At 39.9% G+C, this 18,249-nt stretch overlaps 1 long non-coding RNA gene across 1 annotated transcript; it reads right to left on the bottom strand.

The window, feature by feature from the left end:
* Window positions 1-5,025: 5,025 nt before the first annotated feature.
* On the bottom strand, window positions 5,026-17,909 carry LOC119917096. Its single transcript, XR_005447219.1, has 6 exons — window positions 17,770-17,909; window positions 17,285-17,429; window positions 16,004-16,090; window positions 13,197-13,266; window positions 5,306-5,385; window positions 5,026-5,222 (listed from the first exon to the last, which is right to left on the bottom strand). It is a non-coding gene; the product is annotated as an uncharacterized LOC119917096 (long non-coding RNA).
* Between the last annotated feature and the right edge of the window lie 340 nt (window positions 17,910-18,249).

Below are 18,249 nucleotides of genomic sequence, written 5' to 3'. Positions count from 1 at the left end.
GGTGGCCATAAAGGGATGGACATGGTCAGAAACAATGCTCAGGTAGGCTGTGGCATTTAAACGATGCCCAATTGGCACTAAGGGGCCTAAAGTGTGCCAAGAAAACATCCCCCACACCATTACACCACCACCACCAGCCTGCACAGTGGTAACAAGGCATGATGGATCCATGTTCTCATTCTGTTTACGCCAAATTCTGACTCTACCATCTGAATGTCTCAACAGAAATCGAGACTCATCAGACCAGGCAACATTTTTCCAGTCTTCAACTGTCTTTTTTGGTGAGCTCTTGCGAACTGTAGCCTCTTTTTCCTATTTGTAGTGGAGATGAGTGGTACCCGGTGGGGTCTTCTGCTGTTGCAGCCCATCCGCCTCAAGGTTGTGCGTGTTGTGGCTTCACAAATGCTTTGCTGCATACCTCGGTTGTAACGAGTGGTTATTTCAGTCAAAGTTGCTCTTCTATCAGCTTGAATCAGTCGGCCCATTCTCCTCTGACCTCTAGCATCAACAAGGCATTTTCGCCCTCAGGACTGCCGCATACTGGATGTTTTTCCCTTTTCACACCATTCTTTGTAAACCCTAGAAATGGCTGTGCGTGAAAATCCCAGTAACTGAGCAGATTGTGAAATACTCAGACCGGCCCATCTGGCACCAACAACCATGCCACGCTCAAAATTGCTTAAATCACCTTTCTTTCCCATTCTGACATTCAGTTTGGAGTTCAGGAGATTGTCTTGACCAGGACCACACCCCTAAATGCATTGAAGCAAGTGACATGTGATTGGTTGATTAGATAATTGCATTAATGAGAAATTGAACAGGTGTTCCTAATAATCCTTTAGGTGAGTGTAGAGGGTGACAGGATGCACATTATCACCAAATTTGATCACCGACCAACCAGTTCTTCTTTAAGAAGCCCTCCTGTTCTCCACTCATTACCTGTATTAACTGCACCTGTTTGAACTCGTTACCTGTATAAAAGACATCTGTCCACACACTCAGTCAAACAGACTCCAACCTCTCCACAATGGCCAAGACCAGAGAACTGTGTAAGGACATCAGGGATAAAATTGTAGACCTGCACAAGGCTGGGATGGGCTACAGGACAACAGGCAAGCAGCTTGGTGAGAAGGCAACAACTGTTGGCACAACTATTAGAAAATGGAAGAAGTTCAAGATGACGGTCAGTCTCCCTCGGTCTGGGGCTCCATGCAAGATCTCGCCTCGTGGGGCATCAATGATGATGAGGAAGGTGAGGGAACACACTACATCGTCAAGGATTAAAATCCTGCAGTGCACGCAAGGTCCCCCTGCTCAAGCCAGCGCATGTCCAGGCCCGTCTGAAGTTTGCCAATGACCATCTGGATGATCCAGAGGAGGAATGGGAGAAGGTCATGTGGTCTGATGAGACAAAAATAGAGCTTTATGGTCTAAACTCCACTCGCTGTGTTTGGAGGAAGAAGAAGGATGAGTACAACCCCAAGAACACCATCATGGAGGTGGAAACATCATTCTTTGGGGGATGCTTTTCTGCAAAGGGGACAGGACGACTGCACCGTATTGAGGGGAGGATGGATGGGGCCATGTATCGCGAGATCTTGGCCAACAACCTCCTTCCCTCAGTAAGAGCATTGAAGATGGGTTGTGGCTGGGTCTTCCAGCATGACAACGACCCGAAACACACAGCCAGTAGTGATGGGGAAAAGACTCGAGTCACCAAATCTCGTTCATTAAAATGAACTAATATTTTTTTTTGTGTCATTTTGTTCATTTTAACTAGGCTGGTTATTGCGGCGCTGCAGCCCTCTAGTAGGCGACTTAAAAAATAAATAAATAACAGCGCAGTTCTCAAACACAGAAGGCTGCCTTGCTTGCTCTAATTGACAAAGTAAAATGCACAAATTCATCTCTTGATCTTTCTCTATCATGGTTCTATAAAGCCCCATGGAGCCACAACCAAATTCAAACCATGTAAAAACCACAGAAATATGTTGTCAATATTCGATTAAGCCGCTACTCCGGCTAAATCCGTGCCTTTTCACAATCTTTCCTGAGTATACAACCAGACCAGTGCTATAGCGCTATATATATATAAATAAATTACTATACTATATCTCTAAAGTGCACATTCATACAGTAGCCTATCGCCTATCCATGAGTAAAATCTATATATTAACATCAGATTTACAGGGAATATATTGAAGTAATAAGCTTGACACACTAGATAAATAAAACACACTCTTTTTAACAACAAATTTAATAATAATCTCAAGCACTGCAGGTTGATCAGCTGTTAGCTGTAAAAAAAAACACAGGGCTAACGCTGCTATGTGGCTGTGTTTTAATGTTTTGGAGAGGAGACTACCTAACTACATAACTGCGCTGTAATAATGTTATGCTTTATTAAATGTCACAAAATTATCAAAATAGATATTAGATATATGTCAGTCCAGTGACTGTTACCTGACAACAGACTTGCCTCTCATTCCCCGGTGCTGGCAGTAAGTCAGCCTGCTGAGTGAAGACAGACTCTGAGGAGGACCCATGTGAGCGCTGAACGATTAGTTCATTCCTGCTCCACAGTAGCCGAGACGTCACGTGACAAATGAACGACTCAAACCCAGAGACCCACAGTTATGAGTCCTGCACTAAACAATTCTATTTCCTGTGCTGACGGAGCCCATGCAGCTTCTGTGTAACGAGCGAACATAAGTCCAAGACTATTCACGCATGCGTGAAAATGAACGAATTACTCACTGAGACAACCCGTTCCTCCCGAGTCACATACAAGATTAGGTCAAATGAACAAAACGTTCTTTGAACGACACAACACTAACAGCAGGGCAACTAAGAAGTGGCTCCCTAAGAAGCATCTCAAGGTCCTGTAGTGGCCTAGCCAGTCTCCAGACCTGAACCAAAGAGAAAATCTTTCGAGGGAGCTGAAAGTCCGTATTGCCCAGTGTCAAACCCCCGAAACCTGAAGGATCTGGAGAAGGTCTGTATGGAGGAGTGGGCCAAAATCCCTGCTGCAGTGTGTGCAAACCTGGTCAAGAACTACAGGAAAACAAAAAACAAAGGTTTCTGTACCAAATATTAAATTCTGCTTTTCTGATGTATCAAATACTTATGTCATGTAATAAAATGCAAATTAATTATTTAAAAATCATACAATGTGATTTTCTGGATTTTTGTTTTAGATTCTGTCTCTCACAGTTGAAGTGTACCTATGATAAAAATTACAGACCTCTACATGCTTTGTAAGTAGGAAAACCTGCAAAATCAGAAGTGTATCAAATACTTGTTCTCCCCACTGTAATTGTCTCATTCTTATGTAATAAAAAAATATTATATAAGGTCTTTATACACCACTAAAAACATTTATGGACCTTATATTGCATTTCTGTCAATAAATCCTCAGAAATATTACACACTGGACCTTTAAGATATACACTGAACAAAATTATAAATGCAACACTTTTGTTTTTGCCCCCATGTTCATGAGCTGAACTCAAAGATCTAAGACGTTTTCTATGTACACAAAAGGCCTATTTCTCTCAAATAGTGTTCACAAATCTGTCAAAATATTGGATATTGGATGGATATTGGCAGGACCTGGAACACGCTGTTGTATATGTCGATCCAGAGCATCCCAAACATGCTCAGTGGGTGACATGTCCAGTGAGTATGCTGGCCATGCAAGAACTGGAATGTTTTCAGCTTCCAGGAATTGTGTTCAGATCCTTGCAACATGGGGCCGTGCATTATCATGCTGCAAGATGAGGTGATGGTCGGGGGTGAATGGCACAACAATGGGCCTCAGGATCTCGCCATGGTATCTGTGTATTCAAAATGCCATCAACAAAATGCACCTGTGTTAATAACACACGCTTACCCATACCATAACCCCACCGCCACCATGGGCCAATCGATCCACAGTGTTGACAACAGCAAACTGCTGTACAGTGAAAACCGGGATTCATCCGCGAAGAGAACACCTCACCAAAGTGCCAGACGCCATTTGCCCAACAAGATGGTTACGACGACGAACTGCAGTCAGGTCGAGACCCCGATGAGGACGACAAGCATGCAGATGAGCTTCCCAGAAACGGTTGCTGACAGTTTGTGCATATGGAGGTCCTGGGCTGGCGTGGTTACATGTGATCTGCGGTTGTGAGGCCAGTTGGATGTCTGACGGCTTATGGTAGAGAAATGAACATTCAATTCACGACAACAACAGCACTGGTGGACATTCCTGCAGTCAGCATGCCAATTGCACGCTCCCTCAAAACTTGGAACATCTGTGGCATTGTGATGGAACTGCACATTTTGGAGTGGCCTTTTATTGTGGCCAGCCTAAGGCAATCCCCATGCTGTCCAATCAGCATCTTGATATGCCACACCTGTGAGGTGGATGGATTATCTCGGCAAAGGAGAAGTGCTCACTAACACAGATTTTGACAGATTTGAGAGAAATAGGCCTTTTGTGTACATAGAGAAAGTCTTAGATCTTTATGTTCCGCTCATGATGAATGGGGGCAAAAACAAAAGTGTTGCAGTTATAATTTTGTTCAGTGTAGTTACTCTGGATGGAATCGACCTGGCCTCCAGCACCATTGGGAGGAATCTCAGAGTTATCTTTGATCAGGACATATCCTTTAACTCTCACATTAAACAAACTTCAAGGACCGCATTTTTCACCTACATAACATTGCAAAAATCAGGAACATCCTGTCTCAAAAAACTAGTTCACACATTTGTTGCATTTTTAGGGTTAGGGTTACTGCAATTTCTCATTATCAGGCTGAATAAGTCCCTAAAGACTCTCCAGTTGATCCAGGATGTTGCGGCATGTCTACTGACAGTAACCAGGAAAAGAGATCATATTTCTCCTGTGTTAGCTTCTCTGCACTAGCTCTCTGTAAGATCCAGAATAGAATTTAAAATCCATGCATGCAGTATAGTGTTATGAAAAAGCATTTGACTCTTTTGGATATTGCACTTGAAGTTTTAAGAATGAGGTTAGAGTTTCAGAGAAGGCATGTTTTAATCATATTTATCCCATTCATTTATAGAACCACAATAATCTCTCTGATGCAGTTTCAACAAAACCAAATGTAGAGCTGCTGTTTCAGAGCTTCCAAACATGGTCCAATAATCCATTGAGGTTATGAGAGCAGTGTTGTTCCTTGTCTTCCTCACCATTGTTGGGTGTACTGTAAAGACTGTAAGATGACCAAGGATTATTTTTTCTGAAAATACTCAAAAATGTGCTCTGCTTTTACAAGCACGTTGTTCTCATACTTACTGAGTATCTGTTGGGGATCTTTGCACTGTGATGGACGGGAGTCTTTAGGTCGCCCTTACAGTGGGGACATTGGCCTCCAGCTGGAAACAATACATAAAAACATGATCAGCGCTCGGCATTAGACCAACAGTCGAAATCCCATAGAAGATTATAAAAAAGATGATTAATTATGTGATTTAATATTGGACAAAGTAGTTTGGGGGATGGTCAGGGCCAGTGACTTGTTATTTCTACCTGGTATTGACATGAGATCTGTATCTGGACATCTTATCTGGATCAGGGCAAATGCAGGTGTAAATGCACACGTTGCATCAGCCAGACTAACACTATGATCAGATCTCTGCCAGGTTTAAATTACATTTCAATAGTTTGGCCACATTCTTCAGAAAGAAATCTCAGAAAGATCACCTAATTCCTGCTCTTCCTGTAATCGCACAATTCCTGTCAAAAACAAACGACAAAGTGTTGGTTATGCTCGATCCTCGATCAGAACTAGTTCATACAACGAGTTGTCTGACCACATCAGAAATCAAAAGTGTTTATACTGTAGGGGGTAGAGCGGGTTGAGCGGGTTGGCTGTTAATCGGAAGGTTGGCGGTTCAATCCCTGGCTCCCCCTGGTTGCGTGACGAAGTGTCCTTGGGCAAGATACTGAACCCCGATTTGCCCCTGGCGGCTATTCCGCCAGTGTATGAATGAGTGTGAATGCTAGTTTCTGTTTGAGCACTTAGGCTCAGTGTATGACTGGTGAATGCAGATGTAGTGTAAAAGCGCTTTGAGTGGTCGAAAAGACTAGAAAGGCGCTATACAAGTACAGAGCATTTACATAATAGTAATAAAGTGCATACAGCAGAATGACACTGATTCCCTGCTTACAGTAAATCGATACGTTTAGAAGAAGATATACTTGTTATGGATCAAAGTAGTAGGCCGTCTCTGGCCTCTCATGAAGCTGAAACTTTGTGTGTCTGTGGCACTGAGCACATTACCACTCCGGACGTAGCCGCCGTAATACACATAGTGAAGTTTATGGAAGCATATAGGGGACTAAATTAAAATTATCATGCAAACTTGAAAATGTAATCCCACAATAACATTATCATTTTCCACATATGTATGTGTTATTTAGGTAAAAATTTAAATGAAAATGCAATCATTTTCATTTTCACATACTGTGAGCATTCTAGGACCATATGAAAATAGAAACAGCAAAGGCTTAACCTGCTCTAAAGTGGACTTTATTCAAATGTAATGAGTGAAAATTAAAATTAAAATGCCATTTCCTAACTATGTGAAAATACAAATGAGAACAGCATTTCACATTGCATTTTCAAAGACTGACTCTGCTCTATAGTGGACTTTATTCAAATGCAATGAGTGAAACAGCGCCCCCAGTCTATTGCATTGCATTTACATATACAAGCAGCTTTCCAAGGGACACAATGAAAATGAAAATGCAATCTGACAGTCCTCTCGTCAAGGCGGGTCCTCTGTTAAGACTTCACTTCCTCTTCAGTTGGAAAGCCACTTCAGGTTCTCATGGTTCAGTTGTGTATCTACCATCACACAACACTAGGCTGTAACTTCAAAACCAAATGAAATCTATCAACCGAACCGCTCAAGGATGGATCTATACTGACTTCAAACTTGGAACCTGTAAGTTGTTTTTATGTAGCTTTTCTGTTTTTTTGAACACTTGCCTGTTGAACTTGGCGTTATGCATATTCTGCAGCTAATGTGGCTAACTGTAACGTCAAGCTGTTTCTGTTGTGTATTGTGACTGTCACAGTGACATTAAGCCCACACGCCGTCGCCTGTATGGGTGTCTGTTGCTGCAGTAGCCTATGTAAATTTACCTAGTCGATGCATGGCACATGCAAAAAAACGTTAACTTGCTCATACCCAAAAGCTGTAACATCAGTGTCCTGCTGGACAGTGTCAAGCCCAGGCTAATATAAACCCATTCTCATTCAGAGATATACTTCACATTACTGCAATACTAGTATTAGTGACAATACCGCAGTTCCGTCACAGTTAATGTTATAGGAACAGTCAGTCTGTTTGTCATATCAACTACATAGCTGTAATAGTTACAGCAATGAACAGTGCAAAACCGTTATCATAACTACACACTTGAGATGATATTGAACTAAACTATAAGTGTTTCCTGCAGACAGGCCAGCAGAGGTGTTTCCTGCCAGGCTGACAGAAGACAACAGAGGACTCCTCACTCCTCCTCAAGTACAGGTTTATACTTAGCTGTTGAACTCAGGTTAATTCTGCTATTAACAGTGTTTTTTTTTGTTTCTTCGTGTATTTTTCTGTAACATAAAGTAGATGTTATTTCCCACTTTTACCACTAGAAGGAGTATACGGTTTAGTGAGTCATTTTAGGAGCAGCCACAACTGGTCACACAACACTGTAATGTCTCCGCTGAATTCAACATTACAGACTGTCAGTCTTTGACTCTCTGTACAGTCTGTGAATCGTTACATTTGATTATCATACTGCATTACTCTATGTTGAAATAAATCCAGGTCAGAAACATTTAAAGTTTTAAGTAAATTAGCCTAATTAATGTCTATTATAGTTATTATTATCACAACATCAATGACGTGGAAATTGTATTAAGATATTTAAGATATTACCATTATTCTAAGGATGATTGAATAAAATACTGATTTATTAATTAATTAGTTTTTGATATTTATTTTGGATAAATTGATATATTAATCGAGTAATAGGCTACATTTTTCCTCTTTAGAATACACTATACTATACATAGAATAAAATCATTCATTAGATTAATCGACTAATTGAAAAAGTAATCGTTAGATTAATCAGTTCTAAAAATAATTGTTATGGCCAGCCCTAGCTGAATATATTAGTTTTATTTTATCTGTCAGCCATGTTGGATGCAGATTAGAAAGGAACAGTAAAATGGGTTGTGGGTGAGTAGTGGAGAAGTATCACATAATTTCTCTTAAAGTTAATTTAAGAGTCAAGTTATGGAGTGAAATAATAAATCATCAGGTACCTACTGATGGCAATAAACACAAAGTTCATTACACAGTCAGTGATCATTACAAAACCCACAGTTCAACCACCAATAATTAAGTCATTATCTCAAATGTCCACAAGAGTCCATTTCTTAACTAAAACCTCCTCTTCTGAATTCCAGCAAGCAAACAAGAAATACTATGTTTGAGTTTAAATACAAACGCTGGCACTCCGGTTGGTGCTGCTGCACCCAGGATGGACTGGGCCTCTTTCACTCAGGAGTTTGGTTTGAAAGTAACGGTGACTCTTTCGTGTTTTCGTGGCCTGAAGACAACTCAGCGGCCAGCAGCATCAGGAAAATCTAAGCATCCCCAGGAAGATGCGTCATGATGACCACTGTGACCCAGATGGGACATGATCTGGAGTTTCTGTATAAATGTTATGGCTTTGCTACTTCGTGCATTATAAATACCCAATTTAAATTCCCATTTTATTGTCCATGAAAAAAGTGCTTTATTTTTTAGGTTTTGGTCTTTTTAAATTTTACTAGTACTGGACCTGTGGTATTACAAAGATATCATGTTATCACAAAGGGTTGATGAAAAACTTTTACTAATAGTAGTGAATAAGTCTGTAAGGAAGGCATTTTCTTATTTCATAAACTTTATTATATGTTGACAGAATTATATCAAATGATCTCAAACTGAATCTGCATCTGAAAAATTTAAAACCATATGGCAATAATTATCTGACAAATAACTTGTATAAATATCCAAATTTCTCTGAAACATGGACACAGTACAGTCTGCACAGTAGCTGCAGATACTTTGGTTAGTGACATAGTACATAGAAAGGGAAGGGAGGAGGAAGTGCATAAGACTTTGTAAGATCAGTAACCTTCAGTTGTGCTGAAATGGTAACTTACAGCATGTTGCACTCATTTCTGCCACATGTGTGTACATGTGTATAAGACAAGGGGTGGCCACAGTAATCACTATACTTTTGTTTGTTTAATATCTGTATTTTTACCAGTTTCACATCTTCTGTTTGTTTCATATCTTACTTGACACCCCAACCTAACACTAACTGTAGGCCTCCGTGTTTTCATATGTTATCTCTCTATCTCCTAGCAAATACTTTCTACTTCACTCGGCTCACACCACTTCTCCCAAATGTATGCTATCTGTAAAGACATATAAAAGACAGTGTATATTTATGGTGAGAGTTAATGCATAGATACTAAGCTAACATCGTGTCAGAGACATAAATAGCAGTATTGACATGAGTTCAACAGCTAAGTACAAACCTGTACTTGAAGAGGAGTGAGGAGTCCTGCTTTCCCCCTCCTCCTCTTCCAGGTCCAAGGTCTGTTCAGACTCATGCAGAAATGCACTACCTGTTGCGACTGCTGCTAACATTACTCACTAAACATTTTATTAAAGGAAATACATTTGACACTATTATATTTACACGGATTGGTATTGTGGCTCCTGTTTTCTACAGCTGCATGTAAAGTCATGTTACAGGCATTGCAGACACCATTTCTTACATTTATCATGTCTGCTTACCTGCAACATAAGCAAGCAGATTGGTAGATTGTTACCAGCACATGGTCTGTTCAGACTCACATTCCAGCAAAGCACTAACATTACAGTGTTGCGACTGCTCCTAAAATGACTCCCTAAACCGTATATTCCCTCTAGTGGTAAAAGTGGGAAATAACGTCTACTTTATGTTACAGAAAAATACAGAAATTAACAGGATAAAAAACCCACTGTTAATAGCAGTATTAACATGAGTTCAACAGCTATGTATAAACCTGTACTTGAGGAGGAGTGAGGAGTCCTCTGTTTTCTTCTGTCAGCCTGGCAGGGAACACCTCTGCTGGCCTGTCTGCAGGAAACACTTACAGTTTAGTCCAATATCATCTCAAGTGTGTAGCCATGCACCTGCATCTATCAGGTAAACTTACATAGGCTACTGCAGCAACAGACACACATACAGGCGACGGCGTGTGGGCTTAATGTCACAATACACAACAGAAACAGCTTGACGTTACAGTTAGCCACATTAGCTGCAGAATATGCATAACGCCAAGTTCAACAGGCAAGTGTTCAAAAAAACAGAAAAGCTACATAAAAACAACTTACAGGTTCCAAGTTTGAAGTCAGTATAGATCCATCCTTGAGCGGTTCGGTTGATAGATTTCATTTGGTTTTGAAGTTACAGCCTAGTGTTGTGTGATGGTAGATACACAACTGAACCATGACAACCTGAAGTGGCCTTCCAACTGAAGAGGAGTCTTAACTGAGGACCCGCCTTGACGAGAGGACTGACAGATTGCATTTTCATTTTCATTGTGTCCCTTGGAAAGCTGCTTGTAAATGTAAATGCAATGCAATAGACTGGGGGCGCTGTTTCACTCATTGCATTTGAATAAAGTCCACTATAGAGCAGAGTCAGTCTTTGAAAATGCAATGTGAAATGCTGTTCTCATTTGTATTTTCACATAGTTAGGAAATGGCATTTAAATTTTGACCTAAAAAGACCATGAACACATGGACATGTAAATGCAATAGATTGGGGGCGCTGTTTCACTCATTACATTTGAATATAGTCAACTATAAGGCAGACTAAAGGCCCATTTATACTCCTGCGTAGGGTTTACGTGTGTACCTACGCCGTAGCCATGCATTTATACTTGTGCGTAGGTGTGTCCGTCATTCTGCAATTACACCCCCAAACGCTAGTCGGCAGCAGCGCTACAGCGTCCACTGTGTTGACTTTTGCCGGCCGAGGAGGCTAACTTCCGGTTTAGCGCTCCGCTAATGTAAATGGGGGTAAAACTGTATATGTGCTGCTGGTGTAGCCTTTTCAAATGTTACCGACCGAATGGATCACATTATGATAGCGAAACGAGTCATTTTGCTCGGGTTGCGACGGTCAAATATATTGATTCACTGTGTTACAGCCACCATTTTGGTCGCTAGTAAATGTTACTTTAAAGCGCGGGGTCGGCTCGGAGGCATTGCGAGGCTACCCAGCCGACCAATCACAGAGCTTACGCTCTGCATCGACTCGACGTGTAGTTACATTTTGAAGGAGGTGCACGTCAGGCGACGTCGTAGCCTCTGCGTAGCCCCATAGCCTACGCCGTCGATTTGACGCAGAAGTATAAATTGCACTTAAGTCTTTGAAAATGAAATGTCAAATGCTGTTCCATTTTCATTTTAATATGGTCCTAGCTCACACAAGTATGTGAAAATGAAAATGATTGCATTTTCATTAAAAATTTTACCTAAATAACAAATACATATGTGGGAAATGATAATGTTATGTGGGATTAAATTTTCATTTTCAAGTTTGCATGATAATTTTAATTCAGTCCCTTATATGCTTCCATAGAAGTTGTTCATTTCCTGTTGTTCCCAGATACAGAATTGAAATCATTGAAAAACAAAAGAATATATTTCTTCAGTGCCAAAATTACTTTTTGTGTTTCCATGCCAATTTTCCCTTTTCAGTTCAGGTTTTGTTTTCAGTGCCAAAATCCAAAAGTCACTGCCCTGGCTACATAAATGACCTCCTCTCCCCAAATATTAATGATGGTCTGGACATGTTCTTCTGTTTTTAAAAGAACAGTTTGACTTTTGGGGATCGATACTACCTACTCCACTGTAATGTAACTGGAGCGAGCAGACAGTTTAACTTAGCTTAGCATAAAGACAGGTAACAGCTTGCCTGTCTCTTTCCAAATGTAGCCGGGTGGTAAATCTAGTCATAGGTGATTTTCCCCCTTTAGATTAATATAGTTCTAAAAGTTGTGTAAATGTGAATACATGTGTTCTTTGTTGTTTTGTTTGAGAGTAACATTGTTCAATTTAAAGTAAGTGTGAAGTAGATTGTAAGTGGATTTCCACAGTCGTACATGTGATGGCAGACTTTGGTCACAAGGCGACAGCATTGAGTAGTATTGTTGTTGTTCCGCCAAGTGCATCATGGTCTTTCTTCCTGTTAACGTGCGATGGACGTACAAGGGGTTGGTGCGGAGACTTCGTTGTGTAGAATAGTAGGTAAATGCATGCATATCTTGTAAAATATTCATGTGCAAGTGTATAAAATGCTACTGGAACTGTATGCTGGGATTTTGGGCGCCAATCGTCGACCATTGTGTACTAAATTTCATGGTAATGCTAACATGCATTTAGACCCTGATATTGTATTTTGTTACTCGGAAACTGTTACAGGTTTTACATAAAGTGTAACTCTGTTTGACGGTAATTGACGTTGAAAGTACATTGATTTGTGCGATCTCCAGGAAGTTCCACGTGGGTTTGGTGGAACTTGGTGAAGTGTAAGTGTCATTTACAGTTGTACATTTTATACACTGATGTTGATATAAGTGGGTTTATGGTTGTTAACATGATTTATTTTATGTTTTCTGTCGATAGTCATAGCCCACTGCCGTATTTTGTATTGTGTTTTTTTTATTGTATTTCTCTGCATTTTATTTTTATTTTGCCTCTTCATTCATTCCAACATTTGGGTGTTAGAGACTGTTACAAAATCCAGCATTTGAGCTGTTACAGGAAAGACCCAGTAGCATACCACTCTGTAAATTGACCTGTACATGTGGTCAGGAATAAACCTGGTTCCAGAAACTCAACCCCAAAGTGGGCGGAGAACAGTGGAAACAGCAAACCAATTATAATAGATACACATTAAGTAATGTTCCTGTAGTGGAAAAAGGGTAAATAATTACCAGTTTCTCACCACATCTTCATAGCTGTTCTCAAAAAAGTATGTACCACATATGTTCTTTGGAGGATGATGATGGTAGGTACATTGTTCAACCTTGTTCAGAATATATCCATGTCAAGAATAATGATACCTGTTTGCTCTTGTGTTGTGTTTGATTCGGTTGTATTGCAGCTGGTCTCAGAGCCCTGCAACAGCGAAAGCTGTGGGAAATAGCGTAGTTAAAAGAATATGCAAAATTTTGTGGGAGGCAAAATGTTTAGAAACTAAATAATCTCTACTTTATAAGACCCAATCAGCAAACATCACTGCAAACATTGTGTTCAGTGCTCCATGCTAACATGATATCCTACTTAGAGTACACAACAATGCATGATATAGATATAGGGAGGGTAGATACTGGACTCAAAGAAATGTGTTACTTGTATTTATTATATGAGTGCATTATCACACCTACCATAACCACATGTCAAAATAAAAATAGTCTTTAACTGCCCACAGAGTTCACAAGTCAAATATTTTCAAGTAGCCTTGCTAGGTTGAACAGCAAATTTTTGGGACCTTTTGTGTAAATTCCCATCTACATCATCTGACCAAATACATATCATTTAAAGTATTTCAAAATTGTAATAACAATAATATTAGACAAAAGAAGAGCACGCCTGAGCCAAAATACAGGTATATCAGTTCAGTAAGTAGTGTAAACTATGATCTGTATGATAAATAAGGAGCTAAGCTCAGCTTAGCAATTAGACTGGAAGCAATGTTGTTTCATTTTTACACTTTAGTTTTTGTACAGATTAGATATTTTCTACTTTCCTGGCTAGGTCATCTAGGCAAAGATATCCTTATACAGTTTCCTCATCTCCCCATGATCTGCTTCAAGCACAGCATGCCCATGAAGTACAGGCATGCGTCCATCGCTCAGTCTGTCTAACTTATACGAACTATGACGCTATGCAAGACTACTCAGCTCAGGACTAGGCCTACTCTTTCTGGACGTTTATCAGTATGTCTTGCAGAACGTTGATTTTTCAGTTGTGAAGGAAAGTTAATTAGATTCTTGATGGAAGGATGGTTGTACTAACTACTGCTAACAGTAACTGGTGTTAGCTAGTTAGATCAGTTAGCTGTGCAGCTATAACTAGCTGACTCTGCCTGGACTGGGATCTCGGAGTCTGGGCCTGAAAACCTCCTCCTCATTGCAGTCCAAAGCTCCTGTGCTAACTATGTAAACACTAACACTCCCCAGGTTTGCAGTCAGCTAAGCTAATAGGGCAGCTAGCTACATGGGTAACTAGCAGTGTGCTAACTGCAAAGCTATCTGTCCATCTAGAAACTCCAGAAAATGGCCCCCAGAAACACTCCACTCATCTACCATTTTTTCCAACTTAATTCTTGTCTAATTTGTGGTCTGATAAATTCCATGTCGTTATTTTCCAAGCTAAGTTAAAGCCATCATATGCAGCTGAGCACATCAGCAAGAGGACGAGGCGGTGCAGGCTCATTTATTGGTGTGTTAGTGTCACCGACTGTCGATCATTGAAGTACTGTAAAGCAAGCAGCACGTGTATCCATGCCCCCCGCATTCCTGCAGATTTACAAACAAAATGGGGAGCCATGCTTAAAAACAGTGCTTCATAGCGCTACTATTGGTCAAAAGCTTTACCTTTAATATGGAAGGTCCTTAAGATATTTTCCATTCTAAATATCCCCATCAGAGAAACACTCTCACAGATTATCTAAGATGTAGTTCTCTGTCACTTTGACAGAATAACAGTAACAGTAACAGTTTTCCCTATTGATTTTTCCTTTGCATGAGGATACCTTAACTTTTGGTGAAATCAGTCATTTTGGATACATTTCATATCATTAAAACCTACTTTTAGTCTTAGTCTTTCAAGTGCATGTACTGTATGTGACATTTTGCCAGGGTGTCTTCAATTGTGTCTCCATTTATTTAAAGTTAATGCTACTTAATTCAGGTCTTTAACACATACATGTAGTGTGTTTGATTATGTGCTGGAAATCTGCAACATGATACAAGCTGTCAGATTCACACAGGAAACACGTTTGACCTCATGAGGGTGTCACATGTCCCTGCTCAGATTCCAATCAGCCCTGCTTGTGTTCAATAATGTAGTAGACCAGACAGACAGCTGGATCACCATAGGCAGAACAGTCCATATGACTTAGGAAGAAATGTATTCAGATTTCTACAGTAAACCCACTATAGAAGTTCTATTTTAACCTAACCTTGCTGCACTGTTGATACGTCAGCGATCCTGTCAATGAAGCTCAGGTAGTTTTAGATTTAAAAAAACCTTCCCTCTTTAAATTAAATTGGCATATACAGATAGTTACCTGAGCTGGTAAGGCATTATTGTAAAGTTTTTCTGGGAATATCATCTTAGGATGTATACCTTATGTCCACAGGATCTGGCTGTGTTGGGTTCCGGTTGTGCTAATTCTCATAGCGTGGTTACAGTTCCAATGTCCATGGTACATTTACTCAAGTACTGCACTTAATTATAATTGTAAGAGTTTTTATTATCTGCTACTTTATACTTCTACTAAACTTTAGTTTCTTTGCAGATTCAGATTAATATAAATATCAATAAATTATTTGTGATGTATTAGTAAACGTTAAGGTCCTTGGAGGGAAATTCACAAGCAGCATATAAGATAATTCAAATGAGCACCACCTTTACCAGCATTGCACATTAATGTAACAGGGTATTTTTACTATTCTGAGGTATTACTTTTACTTAAGTGAAATATCTCAGTATGTCTTCCATTTGTGATTACAACAAAGTAGTCTAATGGTGATCACACCAGGAGGGAGTGAACCGATTTTAAGCAGTAGCATAAAAAAAGCATACATTCCACTAGTGTCACAACCTGGAAACCTTGATATTAAAAGCTTAGTGCAACATGTACCTTCTGTTTGTCTCTGGCCATCCTGCGGTCCAGAACACTCTGACGCCGTCTGGCCTCCCAGTGCATAGCCGACATCATGTACAGCAGCTAGAGGAGACATTAACAACTTAGTTTTCACGGAATGATCTGCAGCTCTGTATTCCTACTTGTTAATTGTGTTTGGTAACAAACACAACTCTGTGGTCAATCTTCTCATTAACTTTTAGGAAGAAAGTGTTTCCCAAAATGTCAATATATTGCTTTTCACAGCTTTAAAGTGTTGACAGGGACAGGGCAGAACTTTTTTGTTTGGAGTCAGCAGAAATTTGAGTTTATCTTTCTGTATTGTTTACAAACCTGCTAGCACACATTATATTTTATTTGTCACACAAGCCAGTGATTCAAGTCAACATATGAGGCATGTGCCATTTGTGTGCTAAACAGAGATGTAGTGGAAACCATGTCTACCCAGCTCTGTGCTGGTCTTTGAATCACATCCATTTGATCAAGAGTTACCTGATACACTTAGACTCCCAACCACTACCCCTGATTACTGATCTCTTTCTTGTGTCACCTGCTCTCAGTGAAACTGTCACCTGGCACTCACTGATTATCTTATCACAGCTAATAGCTAGTGACAATTATTAACTTACGACTACCGTGTAATCCATGTAAATATGTCCAGCCTGCATTGGTTTACAATTAATATAAAAAACAGGTAAAGAATGCAGTGTGTACAGTTTCAAATAATACTACACAAAGTTAAAAGAATACCATTTCATGAAAATTACGTAATGAGATTTTCAGATGTTTGTGTGTATAACAAAAATCTTACATTATAAAGGATGTGATTATATTGCTCTGTAGAAAACGTAAAGAATAATTAATAACCCATCTTGCCTATTTAGCAAACTTAAAAACAACAACAAAATTAAGCAGAAATCCGGATACTGGATCAACTGTACACCAGAATGTTTGGCTTTTGTTTTTTGTAACCCATTTCATGAAAATATGACTTATTTTCTACTTCTCCCAGATCACACAGCTCACACAGTCCACTGCATTCTCTTCATGGGTATTTTGTTCTTAACTGTGCAACAAAAGATCTTTAGAGTCTGAATAGGCATGATTAAGCTCCTGCTTAATTTTTTTACATAAAATGCAGTTTGGTATGTCCTTAATATGTAATGTATAATGATTTTAGGTGAGACACACCATAGGAAGAAAAGGTAAGCCTTTGCTGTAACAAACAGGATATGGATAAACAGAAGGGTCTGCTTAGATTCCAGCAGGTTTACTCACCTGACCTGTGCCCTGGAGAGAAAGCAGCTGTGGCAGCCTCAGTGGAGGACCGGTGAAGGCTGAGATGTCAGCCTCTCTTTACCTCTCTCCTATCTCTGACCTTGTTAAGTGGCGTTTCCAGGCAACATAATGCTCTCCTGGGCAGCTTTTGTAAGAGAGAAACAGAAAGGCAGGGTGGATAAATCATTGTTCAGCACCTCCTGCAGCTCCACTGCACTGTGTGTGCTGCTCTGTGATTCTGTGTTCACGGTCTTATTTGTTCGATAGACATTTTGTTTATCCAGACAGTAACTAATGAACCTTTACTAGAATATATAAGAATGTATAAGTAAATATTACATTATCACATGGCTAAATGGCTAATACAGTATGTACATTTACAGGGTTATTGGCTGTTCTAATCTTTACTCCTGTAGCGTTGAACCAAGCTTTCTAAGAGAGCCTTAACATACGGTAATGTAATCTGTTGCTTTTACAAAACAAACCTTTTACAGTATTAGTGCCATGGTATATCCAGTTGTCTATGGTAGGATGACACACTCTTGTCTGCTTCTCAGCTTCTCCTTTGAATTCTGAATAAAAAACACATTTAGCTCCACATACTTTCACTTCACAGCTAGACCAGTCAGGAGTTTGTGTATCTGTCAGGGCTGCCATTCCTCCTGCTGACAACAGAGTGTGCTACTACCCTGTGCAATGAGGACTGATGGCTGACTGCTCTGGGATCAGTTATGCAAATTCACCACTTTTGGATGAGGACAGGAAAGATGAGGAAAATGATCCCTCGTTGGGCAGGAACATTTAGTGTAGTTGTTAAGTGACCTCTCTTGAACCATAAAGGTTGTTGTTTTTGAGGGTTTATCTACAGAATTCCTACTAGAACACAGACAGGTCGATGGCTTCAGTCTGGATGACCAACAGAAGAGTGTCTGAGTTTTTTTGTTTTTTGTTTGGATTCTCTTCCA

Source organism: Micropterus salmoides, unplaced genomic scaffold (genome assembly GCF_014851395.1).
Source record: "Micropterus salmoides isolate LMB-PRFRI ecotype aquatic unplaced genomic scaffold, ASM1485139v1 Ms_hic_scaffold_10, whole genome shotgun sequence".
Lineage (NCBI taxonomy): Eukaryota > Metazoa > Chordata > Actinopteri > Centrarchiformes > Centrarchidae > Micropterus > Micropterus salmoides.
The sequence above is the reverse complement of the archived record's forward strand: the minus strand, read 5'-3'. Positions and strand labels throughout refer to the sequence as shown.